Genomic DNA, 13,675 nt, shown 5'->3' on the forward strand with positions numbered 1-13,675 from the left:
AAAAGGGGCTCACAGCCCTGAGGCTGGCAATCGACAGAGACCTAGAACAACTCCGACAGACAATATCAGACCTAGAGCAATCCCTCACCTCCTTGTCCGAGGTGGTCCTACAGAACCAAAGAGGCCTGGACCTCTTGTTCTTAAAGGAAGGTGGGTTATGTGCAGCCTTAAGAGAAGAGTGCTGTTTCTATGTAGACAAAACAGGTGCAGTCAGAGATTCCTTGGCCAAACTGAAAAAATATTTAGAGAAGAGGCGTAAAGAATATGAAAGTAGCGAAGGATGGTTTGAGTCTTGGTTCAAATACAAGCCTTGGTTTGCTACCCTTCTCTCGGCCGTTGCGGGGCCGCTCGTTATCCTGCTGTTGCTGTTTACGATTGGCCCGTGCATAATTAACAGGCTTGCTAAGTTTGTGCAGGAAAGAATTGACACTGTCCAACTCTTAGTCCTTCGTCAAAGGTATCAGGACCCAGATGCCGCTGTGGAAGATTCCACAGTCTAATCAAGAAAAGGGGGGAAATGTAAAGGAGTGCAGAGAGCATTAAGAGTCAGGAAAAAGAACTAATAAAACTTAGCTAAACCTTAACAGCAGACCATTCCGGAATAGTAAGAGATTCAATGTCTAAACTTAGAGAGAGACCAGATCAAAGGAAGAGAGAGCGAGAGGCCTGCCAAGGGCTATTTGAATCCTAGTTTACTAAATCCCCATGGTTTACAACCCTGATATCCACCCTGGCAGGGCCCTTGCTTATTTTTATACTGCTTCTCACTTTAGGTCCCTGTATCTTAAACCGGCTAATAGCCTTTGTTAGGGAAAGAGTGAGTGCTGTTCAGGTGCTAATGCTGAGACCGCAGTATCATTCACTCACACAGCAGGAAGAAACAAACATTCCATGATTGGAATGGTCAAAGGAAAGTGGGGAAATGTAGAATCTAAGCATTAGTAAGATTAGTAAATTAACATAAGCATAGCCATCTTAGAAACCTAGAAACCATTTTCTGAGAGTGTGACTCAGAGGAAAAAAAAAAAAAAAAAAACCCTGGGCCTGGGTAAGGCCTTGAAAAACAAGTTAATCATGAGCACCGGGTGGTGGGCAGCTGTGACCCTTGGTCAGCTAACCTTGGTCAGTAAATCTTACATACCAAGCTTATCGTGCAGAACCTCCCTAACCATTGAGGAGTAGTCTTACCCTGCCCTTGCTTAACCCCAGGATATATGTCTTGCAAGAATAATGTATAGTTATAGAAAATTGCTATGAGTTAAGTGCTTTGAAATTGCTATATAAACCCTTGGCTCAGAGTGCTCGGGGTCCTTGTTGAGACCCGCTGCGTCGGGGCTGACTTGGACCCCAACTAGTTGGCTGAATAAAGACTTTGCTTGAATTTACATCTCTATGCCTGTGTAGTTTGTTCTCTGGGGAAGCCTCGGAAGCCTGCACCCTAACAGTTCTAAGGTTCTCCTGCTCTCTCCGTTCCTCCTTTCTGCCACTACATCATTCCCCGCGGGCACGGGTCGGGCAATTAAGAGCCATTAGGGCGCCCGCCGCTAGAAGACTCCCATGACAGGATAAGGGGGTCACAGCCGCGAATCCCAGATAAATTCGCGTCCCCCATGGAAGGAAAACTGTGCAACGACAGGCACTCGTTCACAAGCACATACAACAGTCATTTTGTTTGAAGTGGCATCTTCATCCTTCGCCTTTGTCTCCCTCATATTCTTTTTCCTTCTTTCTCACTATGAGACAGACTCAGACGACCCCCTAAGTGTGTAAATGAATATATCTTTCTACCTCCGGATGGTATTAATGAAATTGATTTAAAGACAAGCGCTTGTGAAAATTGGGTATTCTAAAACTTCCAGAAAACCTGATAAAAAGTGTTAAGCATTAATGCTAATTTGAGTTTGCCTGAGGCGGGCATGTCCTTGTAGTTATCAGCTGCCTAAATTTACCTGAGGTCATTTAAGTCATGTTATCTGCTAAATCTTTTAAAAATAAAATGCTTAAAGGCTTGGCTTTGTCTAATATTCAGTAAAGGTCTTGTAAGTAATCTAGAATAGTTGTTACGAATGAGTGAACTAAATGACTGAAGCAAGTGAACCTCTTTTTAATTGTGTGTTACAGTGTGTATACCTACCTACTGCCTGAGAATCTTTGAAGAAACCTAAAACCTTAAAGTTTTGCTAAGTTAAGAAGATATACTCTATGAGAGATTGTGCTGTAAAGCTCATGGTTACAGAAATTATAAAATGTGTTCATAAATTTGTCAATCTAAAGAATGTTAGTTTAACAGTTTACAATGGCCTGCTTCTCGGTGTTCACTGGAAATTAAAGTTTCTAATGGTTTTAAGTTTTAATTAAAACTACTTAAAGTAATAAAACATTTCTCTATGCTAAAAAATGTATGTTTTAATAAGAAAAAGTATAAAGAATGAGAAGTCTTCTGCATGCTAAAGAATGTGTTTTGTGATAAAGAAAGTAACTTCTTTCTAAAGTACAGCTATTTGTTTAAAGAGAGAAAACAGCGTGGTGCCTTTTGTTGTAGAAGACCCGCTCAGCCTGTTGCTTTGGGAGGAGGGTCAGGATGTTTAGAAATTAAGTGAGATAAACCCAGTCAAACTGCAGGCAAGCCCAGGCTAATTCTCACCGGCTTATGTGCTTGGGACCATGGGGCAAATGAAGAATAAATTACTATATTCTTACAGATATAGTCGTGCCTAGTGAAATTAAAGCAAGTGAGTCTTGATATCAAGTGCACAGAAAAATTAGAATCTCGTTTCTAGTTAGTTTTCTTTAACTGTTAGTCTGCTCTTAATGTTGAAAGATCAAAGCAGTTTCTCATGCTTAAAGTCTCAGTGAGTTGCCAGAATATTTTTAAAAAAATGAAATCGTAATATTAAAAAGACTAAAAGCTAAAGTTTGTTAACAACTGTATAAGCTTTATTTGCCTTTGAAATATTTTGTTATTGAACACGATTGCATGGCCTGAGAAATTGAATTATTTATTCCATATATTTTTATAAGTGGAAAAATCTCTAACCAACAAATGATTAAAGTTGTTACTGATTATTTGTGTTCTTAATTTATCCTCCTAAGCAGAATGGTAACAAAGCTTTTTTCAGCTGATTAAATGCACTTAGTTAACAAACCAAAATTTATTCTTAAAAATTAAACTAGAATCTAGACAAGATTGTTTCTCCCAGAAAAACAAGTTTCACTGTAAAAGTTTAAATGGACAAACGTGTGACCACTTTTGAGAAAGGTTGTAATAGATTTTTTTGACAACCACCAGGTCTTCTTGTTTAATTTATATGCTGTATGTTTTAAAAAACATGAGGGATGAAAGGAAAGGAGCGACACATAGCAGCAATTAACCGGAGAGTTCCGCTTTATTAGGGAAAGGTGCTAGGTTATATAGGAAGGGGCATGAATTGATTGAGGTGTCACTTCTACGGAGCTGGTGGCTGTTGGCAAGGTGCTGGGATTGGGAGGGGAGCGAGAGGTGATTGGGCTTCAGGTGGCGCCAGCAGAAACCAAGGACCCCCGAAGAGAAGCCGGAAGTTTGCCATCTTACTAGTGGTAGTCCTTCAGAGGACTCTTCATATTTTTTAATGCAAATGATCTTAGAGCTTTTAATAGAATTTGCATAGCAGCTTATATCTACTATTAAAGAGTAAAACATTCTTGAAGCTTTCAGAGAAGACCTGTAGACTTAAGCACTTTCTGTTTTTTTTTTTTTTTTTTTGTATCTAGTCTTGGACACTTATGCTAAGTTCAAAAAAATTGCTTTTAGTATTTGACTAATTTAGCTTATTTATCTGATATATATATATATATTTACCAGGAAAGCACTGTCAAAGAGAATGATGCTAAACTTTGTTACTGAATGTTTTGTATTACAGAAATATCAGAATTTCCTTATGTCAACTGTCTTACAGTAAGCTCTCATCAGATCTTTAACCATTGTCATTTGTAAGTCTTTTGTCATTTATAGTATTATCCCTAAACTGGTAAAGAACTAGATTTCAGCAGAACAGGTATTAGTTACGTAAGATTACATAAACTAAAGAAAATGATTTTGTGTCTTTTTGTTTCAAATGTTGCTGATAAAGTGTTTTAACCTTGTTCTCTTAAACTGACAGTTTAGTAAATGACTATCTTTATGAGCAGAATTAAAACATCCTTCTCTCTACCTGATCCCTCCAGAGTTTAAAAACTTTCAGTGACTGTTTTTGTATTCCAAGGCAGTATGTTTATTTGCACGAGTTCAATAAGAATCTGCTTTCCTTGTGAGAAGACTACTTAAGAACACTGGTTATACTGCCAGGGCTTTAACTGGAATGTCATACCTGAGAGACATGTGCATAGACTCAGATATGAACAACTTTAAGGAACTAAGATTGACTTTATAAAGCCAACAAAGCCCCTTGGAAGAACTGGCCTGGTACCTTGCTTACAGAGTTCCCAGCAGCCTTACCAGGTGAGTAAAGAAGGTCACTTCCTGGCAGGTGCAGAGACCTCGAGAAGAGAAGAATTCATCCAAATCTACAAGTACTGCAGGCAAAGCCTGATGGCAAGTCTAGCTTGGCTGTCTGGCCTCAAGAGGCCTTTAAAATTTCAATCTGAAATTCCTTACAAAAAGTTCCAGCAAAGCATATTTAAAAGAGCCTGTGTAATCAATTGCTCTTCTTGCTGCACTTGTGCAAATAATCAAGCCAGCTGTTAATTATTTTCTTAACCTGGTTACTTCTAATAAAAATGAGGGTGATTTTAGAGAAAAGTATTGTTTCAATAACGGCAGCCTCCTTCCAGAATAGAAAATCCAACTCCAGATGTTGCTACATAACCTAATAACACAATTTGTTTTATCTTGCCTAGAAGCCACAAAACTGCAAATAGTAATAGAAGCGCCAGCCTTCTGAAGCCCTCTCAACTGACCAGTAATAGAGACCTAGCTGCACCCTTTACTGCACCCCCTTCTCAGCACGAAGCAGCCAGAGCGGTCATTGCCCCTTTTCCCTAGCAGCAGCTAGAGTCCCTATCTGTAGAAGTGTAAGAATAGAAATAGGTTAGCATAAGCATAGCCATCTTAAAGGCCTAGAAGCCATTTTCTGAGTATGTGACTTAGAAAGAAAAACTGGAACTGGGTAAGGCCTTGAAAAACAAGTTAATCATGAGCACCGGGTGGTGGGCAGCTGTGACCCTTGGTCAGCTAACCTTGGTCAGTAAATCTTACATACCAAGCTTATCGTGCAGAACCTCCCTAACCATTGAGGAGTAGTCTTACCCTGCCCTTGCTTAACCCCAGGATATATGTCTTGCAAGAATAATGTATAGTTATAGAAAATTGCTATGAGTTAAATGCTTTGAAATTGCTATATAAACCCTTGGCTCTGAGTGCTCAGGGTCCTTGTTGAGACCCGCTGCGTCGGGCTGACTTGGACCCCAACTAGTTGGCTGAATAAAGACTTTGCTTGAATTTACATCTCTATGCCTGTGTAGTTTGTTCTCTGGGGAAGCCTTGGAAGCCTGGACCCTAACATTTGGGGGCTCGTCCGGGATACGAGCAGCTTCCCTGAGAACAAAGGACAGCTGGAGGCAAGGTCTAATTGTCCGGACAGGGCAGTGTAATTCGAGGGTCGCCCCCTCGTGTCTGCATAAATCCATTATAAAGCGGGAGTCGCCATCCCGTGTATGGTCTCGGGTTAGTGGTCCCGAGTGAGGAAGTCCGGGCTGGTAGTCCCGGCCCCCAGGTTAGCGACCCTGGGTAAAAGCCCAGGTAACCAATCCTGGCCCTAGGGTCCGAGTGACTCTGCCTTAGGAAGGCAAATCCGATCGGCAGAAAACTGGCGCCTGAGGAGGAAAAGATCGAGCTCGTCACCCTGCGGCAGTCCGAGTGGACGCCCTTCAGGAGAATTACGAGAGTTTTTGAAGACCCTGAAAGTGGTGAGTGTGGTGCGCACCAGAGTGAGAGAAGGACCGGTCCAACCGAGTGCGATCAGATGTGGTGTGTGTGTGCTTAGTGTTATCATTGACTGTTTTACTGTGTTTTGGTTTCGGTTTATATTTTTTTGCGCTTCTCATTTTAAGTTTCCTTGTTCTGTAAAGGAGTGCAGAGAGCATTAAGAGTCAGGAAAAAAAAACTAATAAAACTTAGCTAAACCTTAACAGCAGACCATTCCGGAATAGTAAGAGATTCAATGTCTAAACTTAGAGAGAGACCAGATCAAAGGAAGAGAGAGCGAGAGGCCTGCCAAGGGCTATTTGAATCCTAGTTTACTAAATCCCCATGGTTTACAACCCTGATATCCACCCTGGCAGGGCCCTTGCTTATTTTTATACTGCTTCTCACTTTAGGTCCCTGTATCTTAAACTGGCTAATAGCCTTTGTTAGGGAAAGAGTGAGTGCTGTTCAGGTGCTAATGCTGAGACCGCAGTATCATTCACTCACACAGCAGGAAGAAACAAACATTCCATGATTGGAATGGTCAAAGGAAAGTGGGGAAATGTAGAATCTAAGCATTAGTAAGATTAGTAAATTAACATAAGCATAGCCATCTTAGAAATCTAGAAACCATTTTCTGAGAGTGTGACTCAGAGGAAAAAAAAAAAAAAACAAAACCCTGGGCCTGGGTAAGGCCTTGAAAAACAAGTTAATCATGAGCACCGGGTGGTGGGCAGCTGTGACCCTTGGTCAGCTAACCTTGGTCAGCAAATCTTACATACCAAGCTTATCGTGCAGAACCTCCCTAACCATTGAGGAGTAGTCTTACCCTGCCCTTGCTTAACCCCAGGATATATGTCTTGCAAGAATAATGTATAGTTATAGAAAATTGCTATGAGTTAAGTGCTTTGAAATTGCTATATAAACCCTTGGCTCAGAGTGCTCGGGGTCCTTGTTGAGACCCGCTGCGTCGGGGCTGACTTGGACCCCAACTAGTTGGCTGAATAAAGACTTTGCTTGAATTTACATCTCTATGCCTGTGTAGTTTGTTCTCTGGGGAAGCCTCGGAAGCCTGCACCCTAACATTTGGGGGCTCGTCCGGGATTCGAGCGGCTTCCCTGAGAACAAAGGACAGCTGGAGGCAAGGTCTAATTGTCCGGACGGGCAGTGTAATTCGAAGGTCGCCCCTTCGTGTCTGCATAAATCCATTATAAAGCGGGAGTCGCCATCCCGTGTATGGTCTCGGGTTAGTGGTCCCGAGTGAGGAAGTCCGGGCTGGTAGTCCCGGCCCCCAGGTTAGTGACCCTGGGTAAAAGTCCAGGTAACCAATCCTGGCCCTAGGGTCCGAGTGACTCGGCCTTAGGAAGGCAAATCCGATCGGCAGAAAACTGGCACCCGAGAAGGAAAAGATCGAGCTCGTCACCCTGCGGCAGTCCGAGTGGACGCCCTTTGGGAGAATTACGAGAGTTTTTGAGGACCCTGAAAGTGGTGAGTGTGGTGCGCACCAGAGTGAGAGAAGGACCGGTCCGAACGAGTGCGATCAGATGTGGTGTGTATGTTTGGTGTTATCATTGATTGTTTTACTGTGTTTTGGTTTTGGTTTATATTTCTTTTTGCACTTCTCATTTTAAGTTTCCTTGTTCTAAGGTTCTCCTGCTCTCTCCGTTCCTCCTTTCTGCCACTATATCATTCCCCGCGGGCACGGGTCGGGCAATTAAGAGCCATTAGGGCGCCCGCCGCTAGAAGACTCCCGTGACAGGATAAGGGGGTCACAGCCGCGAATCCCAGATAAATTCGCGTCCCCCGCGGAAGAAAAACTGTGCAACGACAGGCACTCGTTCACAAGCACATACAACAGTCATTTTGTTTGTCTGTTCCTCCTTTCTGCCACTACATCATTTCCTGCGGGCACGGGTCGGGCAATTAAGAGCCATTAGGGCGCCCGCCGCTAGAAGACTCCCGTGACAGGATAAGGGGGTCACAGCCGCGAATCCCAGATAAATTCGCGTCCCCCGCGGAAGAAAAACTGTGCAACGACAGGCACTCGTTTATAAGCACATACAACAGTCATTTTGTTTGAAGTGGCATCTTTATCCTTCGCCTTTGTCTCCCTCATATTCTTTTTTCTTCTTCTTTCTCACCATGGGTCAGACTCAGGCTACTCCTAAGAGTCTGATCCTCTCCCATTTCCCCAAGGTCAAGGAACAGGCCTTAAGTATGAGCCTTGGCATCAACAAGGGTAAGCTCGACACCTTTTGCTCAGTCGAGTGGCCTTCCTTCGGAGTAGGCTGGCCGGCCCAGGGGTCTCTTTCTTTGGACCTTATTGGCAAGATCAAAGCCATTATCTCCCGGCCAGGTCCTGAGGGCCACCCTGACCAACTTCCCTATATTCTTGTCTGGGAAAATTTGGCCGAGAATCCCCCTTCCTGGTTGGAGCCCTTTTTGGTGGAGAAACCTCATACTGACCCACAAAAGACCTCCGTCCTAGTTGCCCAGGAAAAATCAAAGCCCTCTGATCGCAGGGCCAGAAATCCTGTGCGCCCAAGTGCGCCGCCTGTCCTCCCCGACAGTTCTCCTCTTTACCCCCTCCCGCCGATTGAGCAGCCACCCCCGTATGCAGAGGAGAGGGGTGAAGCTGCCGGGGGGATAGAAAATGCGGCTAGGGAACCCGGCGGGAACCAGGCGGCTGCAGCTTCCCCAGATTCTTCAGCAGAGGGAGGCGGGAGGCCGGAAAGAGCTTCCTCACACTCCCCCGCCCTGGCCCCACGCTGGGCGCTAGGTAGAACTGGAGGAATGCAGCTAAGGTCTCGAGGGGCCAGGGAACAAGAAGGGGAGGCTCCCTCCTCCACCTCAGAAGGAGCAGTGCCAGTTCTGCCTGTGCGTGCCATCGGTACCGGCATTGCTCAGCAATATCAATATTGGCCCTTTTCATCTAGTGACCTTTATAATTGGAGGACTCAGAATCCTCCCTTCTCAGAGGACCCCAAGTGTCTTATAGGTTTAGTGGAGTCCATTATGTTTACCCATCGTCCCACATGGGACGACTGCCAGCAATTACTCCGCACTCTCTTCACAACTGAAGAACAAGAGCGTATCCTCAATGAAGCCAGGAAAAATGTCCTCGGAGAAAATGGAAGACCCACTACCCTCCAGCCCATCATCGACGAGGCGTTCCCACTTACGCGCCCAGATTGGGACTTCGGAACTGCAGAAGGTAGGGAGCGTCTCCGGGTCTACCGCCAGACTCTGATGACCGGTCTCCGGGCGGCCGCCAGACGGCCCACTAACTTGGCTAAGGTAAAAACTATTGTTCAGGGGGAAATGGAAAGCCCAGCCGCGTATCTGGAAAGGCTGTTTGATGCTTACCGGCAGTATACCCCCATAAACCCGGAAGCAGAGGAACATAGGTCAGCTGTAGTCCTCTCATTCATCAACCAGGCAGCCCCCGATATCCGGAGAAAACTCCACAAGCGGGAGGACCTAGGGGAGATCTCTATTAGAGAGCTGCTGCAGCAGGCAGAGAAGGTCTTCAATGCTAGAGAAACTCCGGAAGATAGAGAAGAAAGGCTGAGGAAAGAGAAATGGGTAATGCAGGAGAAAAATAGGAAGGAAGACAGGGAATTTCAGAAAAGGGAGAACAAGAAGCAGAGGGAAGAGATGGCCAGGATATTCCTGGCCGGAGTGAAGGAAGGCCCTAGGCCACCTCAAGGAACAGGACCCCGTCAATCCCGACTAGGACAAGATCAGTGCGCCCTGTGTAAGAAATATGGACATTGGAAGAGGGAGTGCCCCCAAAGGAGGGAACAAGGGAGAGGGAACCCTGTTAAGACCCTGCACCTAGGAGAGGAGGATTGACGGAGACGGGGCTCGGCACCCCTCCCCGAGTCCTGGGTAACCCTGTGCGTGGAGGGGACTCCCATTGGGTTTATGGTAGATACTGGGGCACAGTATTCAGTTCTCAACCAGGCCCACGGCCCCCTAAACCCAGGACGCACAAGTATAGTCCAGGGAGCGACAGGGTCCAGGAAATGTGCCTGGACTACTAACAGAAAAGTGGACCTAGGAAGGCATCAGGTCTCTCACTCATTCCTGGTCGTACCCGAAAGCCCCGCACCGTTGCTGGGCAGAGACTTATTAACCAAGGTCAGGGCTCGCATTCATTTTGAACCTGAAGGGATAAAAATCATGGACAAAGAAGGGCAGCCCCTACAACCGGCGCATGTGTTAACTCTTTCCCTGGCCGATGAACATCGTCTGTTTCAGGCGGATCAAGAAAAGGGGGGCCAGGGAGAGATAGACTCTTGGGTACAGAAGTTCCCTTCCACATGGGCTGAGACCGGAGGAATTGGTCTCGCTAAACACCTATCCCCGGTTGTTGTTCAACTCAAAGCCGCAGCTCTACCCATCCGGGTCCGGCAATATCCAATGCCAGAAGAGGCTAGGAAAGGGATAGCACCCCATATCCATAGACTGTTAGAGACAGGAATCCTTAAGACCTGCCAATCTGCATGGAATACGCCTCTGCTTCCAGTGAGGAAGCCTGGCAGTAAAGATTATAGGCCAGTGCAAGACTTGCGGAAAGTCAATGAGAGGGTAGAAGACATCCATCCTACAGTGCCTAACCCTTACACCTTACTCAGCCACCTGCCACCCACGCATGTGTGGTATACTACTCTGGACCTGAAAGATGCCTTCTTTAGTATTCCACTCTCTGAAGTTAGTCAGCCTTTGTTTGCCTTTGAGTGGCAAGAGCCAGGGGGAGGAAGAAAAGGGCAGCTTACCTGGACTAGACTGCCTCAGGGCTTCAAGAACTCTCCCACCTTATTCAATGAAGCCCTAAGCCAGGACTTGGAGCCCTTTCGCAGGAGCCACCCCCACGTGACGTTGTTGCAGTATGTAGATGACCTGTTGCTGGCCACAGAAACCCGTGAAGAGTGCGAAGAAGCCACGGGGAACTTGCTGGCTGAACTAGGTGAACTGGGATATCGAGCCAGCGCCAAGAAAGCCCACATCTGTCAGAGGTCAGTAGTCTACTTGGGGTACACAGTATCTAATGGGGCCAGGTGGCTAACACAGGCCATGAAGCAAACTGTCCTGGCTATCCCCATCCCTTCCTCACCCCGGGGAGTGAGAGAATTTCTTGGCTCAGCCGGGTTTTGCAGGCTCTGGATTCCAGGGTACGCAGAAATAGCCCGACCACTATATGAAGCAACCAAAGAAGGGCCGGGCTGGCAATGGATGCAGGAACAACAAGAGGCGTTTGACAGATTAAAAGAAGCTCTCCTCCGGGCCCCCGCCCTATCTCTGCCAGACCCAGAAAAACCCTTTATCCTGTTTGTAGATGAAAAGAAGGGAGTAGCTAAAGGAGTTCTGGCTCAGCAGCTGGGCCTGTGGAAGAGACCTGTGGCTTATTTGTCCAAGCGGCTAGACCCAGTGGCCTCCGGGTGGCCACCTTGTCTGCATATCCTAGCAGCCATCGCTCTACTGGTAAAAGAGGCAGACAAGCTGACTTTTGGCCAAAATCTGAGAATAACAGCCCCACATACCATGGAGGGGATCCTCAAGCATCCTCCAGGCAAATGGATGACGAACGCAAGACTCACCCACTATCAAGGGCTCCTACTAGATTCTCCCCGAATCACCTTTTCTGACCCGGTAACCCTAAATCCTGCCACCCTTCTGCCGGACCCAGATCTGACGACCCCCATCCATGACTGTAGAGATATCCTTTCCGAAATTATCCAGGTGCGAGCAGACCTGAAAGACACACCGTTACTGAACTGTGAGCTAAATTGGTATATGGATGGGAGCAGCTTTGTGCAGGAGGGGGTCAGGAGAGCAGGGGCAGCAGTAGTAACCCACGATGGGGAAGTTGTCTGGAGCACAGCTCTGCCCCCTGGCACCTCAGCACAGAAGGCGGAACTTATTGCTCTCGCTGAGGCCCTGGAAAGAGCAGAAGGAAAGCGGGCCAACATTTACACAGATAGCAGATACGCCTTTGGCACTGTCCATATCCATGGTGCCATCTACCGAGAAAGAGGATTCCATTCCGCGGAAGGGAAGGGACTGAGGAATCTGCAAGAAGTCCAAAGACTATTAGCTGCTGTCGAAAAACCTAAAGCAGTAGCAGTTATACATGTACCGGGCCACCAATCAAAGAAGACACCCGAGGCCATCGGCAACAGCCATGCAGATGCAGAAGCTAAAAGGGCAGCCCTCTCGGACTCTCTTGTGCTTGCGGCCCTCGAAATACCCATACCTGAACTGCCCACACTGCCGCCCAAACCTGAGTATTCCCCTCAAGATCTTGAGTGGATTAGGAAACAAGTCCCGGGGGAAGTGTTTGGAGAGGGACATTGGGGTAGGGACCAGGAGGGTAGATTGATCTTGCCAGAAGCATTAGGACAGTACCTGCTTGCTAATCTGCATAAGTCCACCCATCTAGGTGGAAAAAAACTGCTCAGCCTTTTCCAGTCTGCGCAGTTGGTGTTTCCCCACCAGAATGAGGTGACTCGCCAGATCATGAAAGAATGCAGTAGCTGTGCAATGCTAAGACCAGCCCCAAGAGGGCTGCACCCAGCAGGTACCCGGGAAAGGGGGAGGGCTCCAGGGAGGAATTGGGAAATAGACTTCACCGAAATAAAACCAGGGAAGTATGGATACAGGTATTTGCTAGTTATGGTAGATACTTTTTCTGGGTGGGTGGAGGCCTTTCCAACCAAGCATGAGACTAGCCAGGTAGTAGCAAAAAGATTAATTGAAGAAATCATCCCCAGATATGGGGTCCCTGAAGCAATAGGTTCCGATAACGGCCCGGCTTTCATTAGCAAAGTCCTGCAAGGACTAGCCCTACCTTTGGGAGTAGATTGGAAGTTACATTGTGCTTATAACCCACAAAGCTCTGGGCAGGTAGAGAGAATGAATCGGACCTTGAAAGAGACCCTTTCTAAATTGGTATTGGAGACTGGTGGGGACTGGGTGACTCTCCTTCCCTTAGCCATCTTCCGCGCTCGGAACTCCCCCTATGTACATGGTTTAACTCCATTTGAGATAATGTATGGGGCCCCTCCACCTATAACTCGACGAGTGCAGCTTCCCGATGCAGAGGACCCGGCCCCTGACTATCTGAATGTGTTGCAAGTTCTTGCTAAAGTGCAGCAAGAAATCTGGCCCCTGATCAGAGCATATTATGAGGGCGGGAAAATTCCGAGCCCGGAACATGGCATAGTCCCAGGGGATATAGTATGGGTCAAAAGACATCAAGTGAAGACTCTCGAGCCCAGGTGGAAAGGACCTTATGTTGTATTGTTTACCACCCCCACTGCTCTCAAGGTTGATGGTATCGCTCCCTGGGTACACCACACCCACGTTCGAAAAGTCCTGCCTCATAAAGACCCAGGGGCCTGTAAGGAAAAGTGGAAGGTGCAGCAGCATCCTGCCAATCCCCTAAAACTACACTTAAGCCGAAGATGAAAGAGATCCTGCTAATAAGCTCCTTAGTATGGATCTTCACGAGAGCCACATCTGTGGGGATCAGAGGCACCAACCCCCATCAACCAAGGAACCTGACCTGGATGCTGATTGATAGTGACAATGGGGAAGTCATCAACTCCACACAACACAGTGCGCCAATCGGAACCTGGTGGCCTGACCTGTATTTCTGCTTTCGACAGATCAACCCCGTTTACCGATCCATCCCTCCAAATTTGGCTCGCTCCCATGGGTTTTATGCTT

General features: G+C 46.7%; 1 long non-coding RNA gene across 2 annotated transcripts in view; it reads left to right on the forward strand.

Annotated features, from left to right (window-relative positions):
* LOC140845079 (uncharacterized) overlaps positions 1-13,675 on the forward strand; it is a 49,052-nt gene that overhangs the window by 13,687 nt on the left and 21,690 nt on the right. For both annotated transcript variants that reach the window (XR_012123725.1, XR_012123724.1), the window contains exon 3: positions 4,876-5,943. This is a non-coding gene — a long non-coding RNA (uncharacterized lncRNA). The remainder of the gene's footprint in view (positions 1-4,875; positions 5,944-13,675) is intronic.

Source organism: Manis javanica, chromosome 12 (genome assembly GCF_040802235.1).
Source record: "Manis javanica isolate MJ-LG chromosome 12, MJ_LKY, whole genome shotgun sequence".
Classification (NCBI taxonomy): Eukaryota; Metazoa; Chordata; class Mammalia; order Pholidota; family Manidae; genus Manis; species Manis javanica.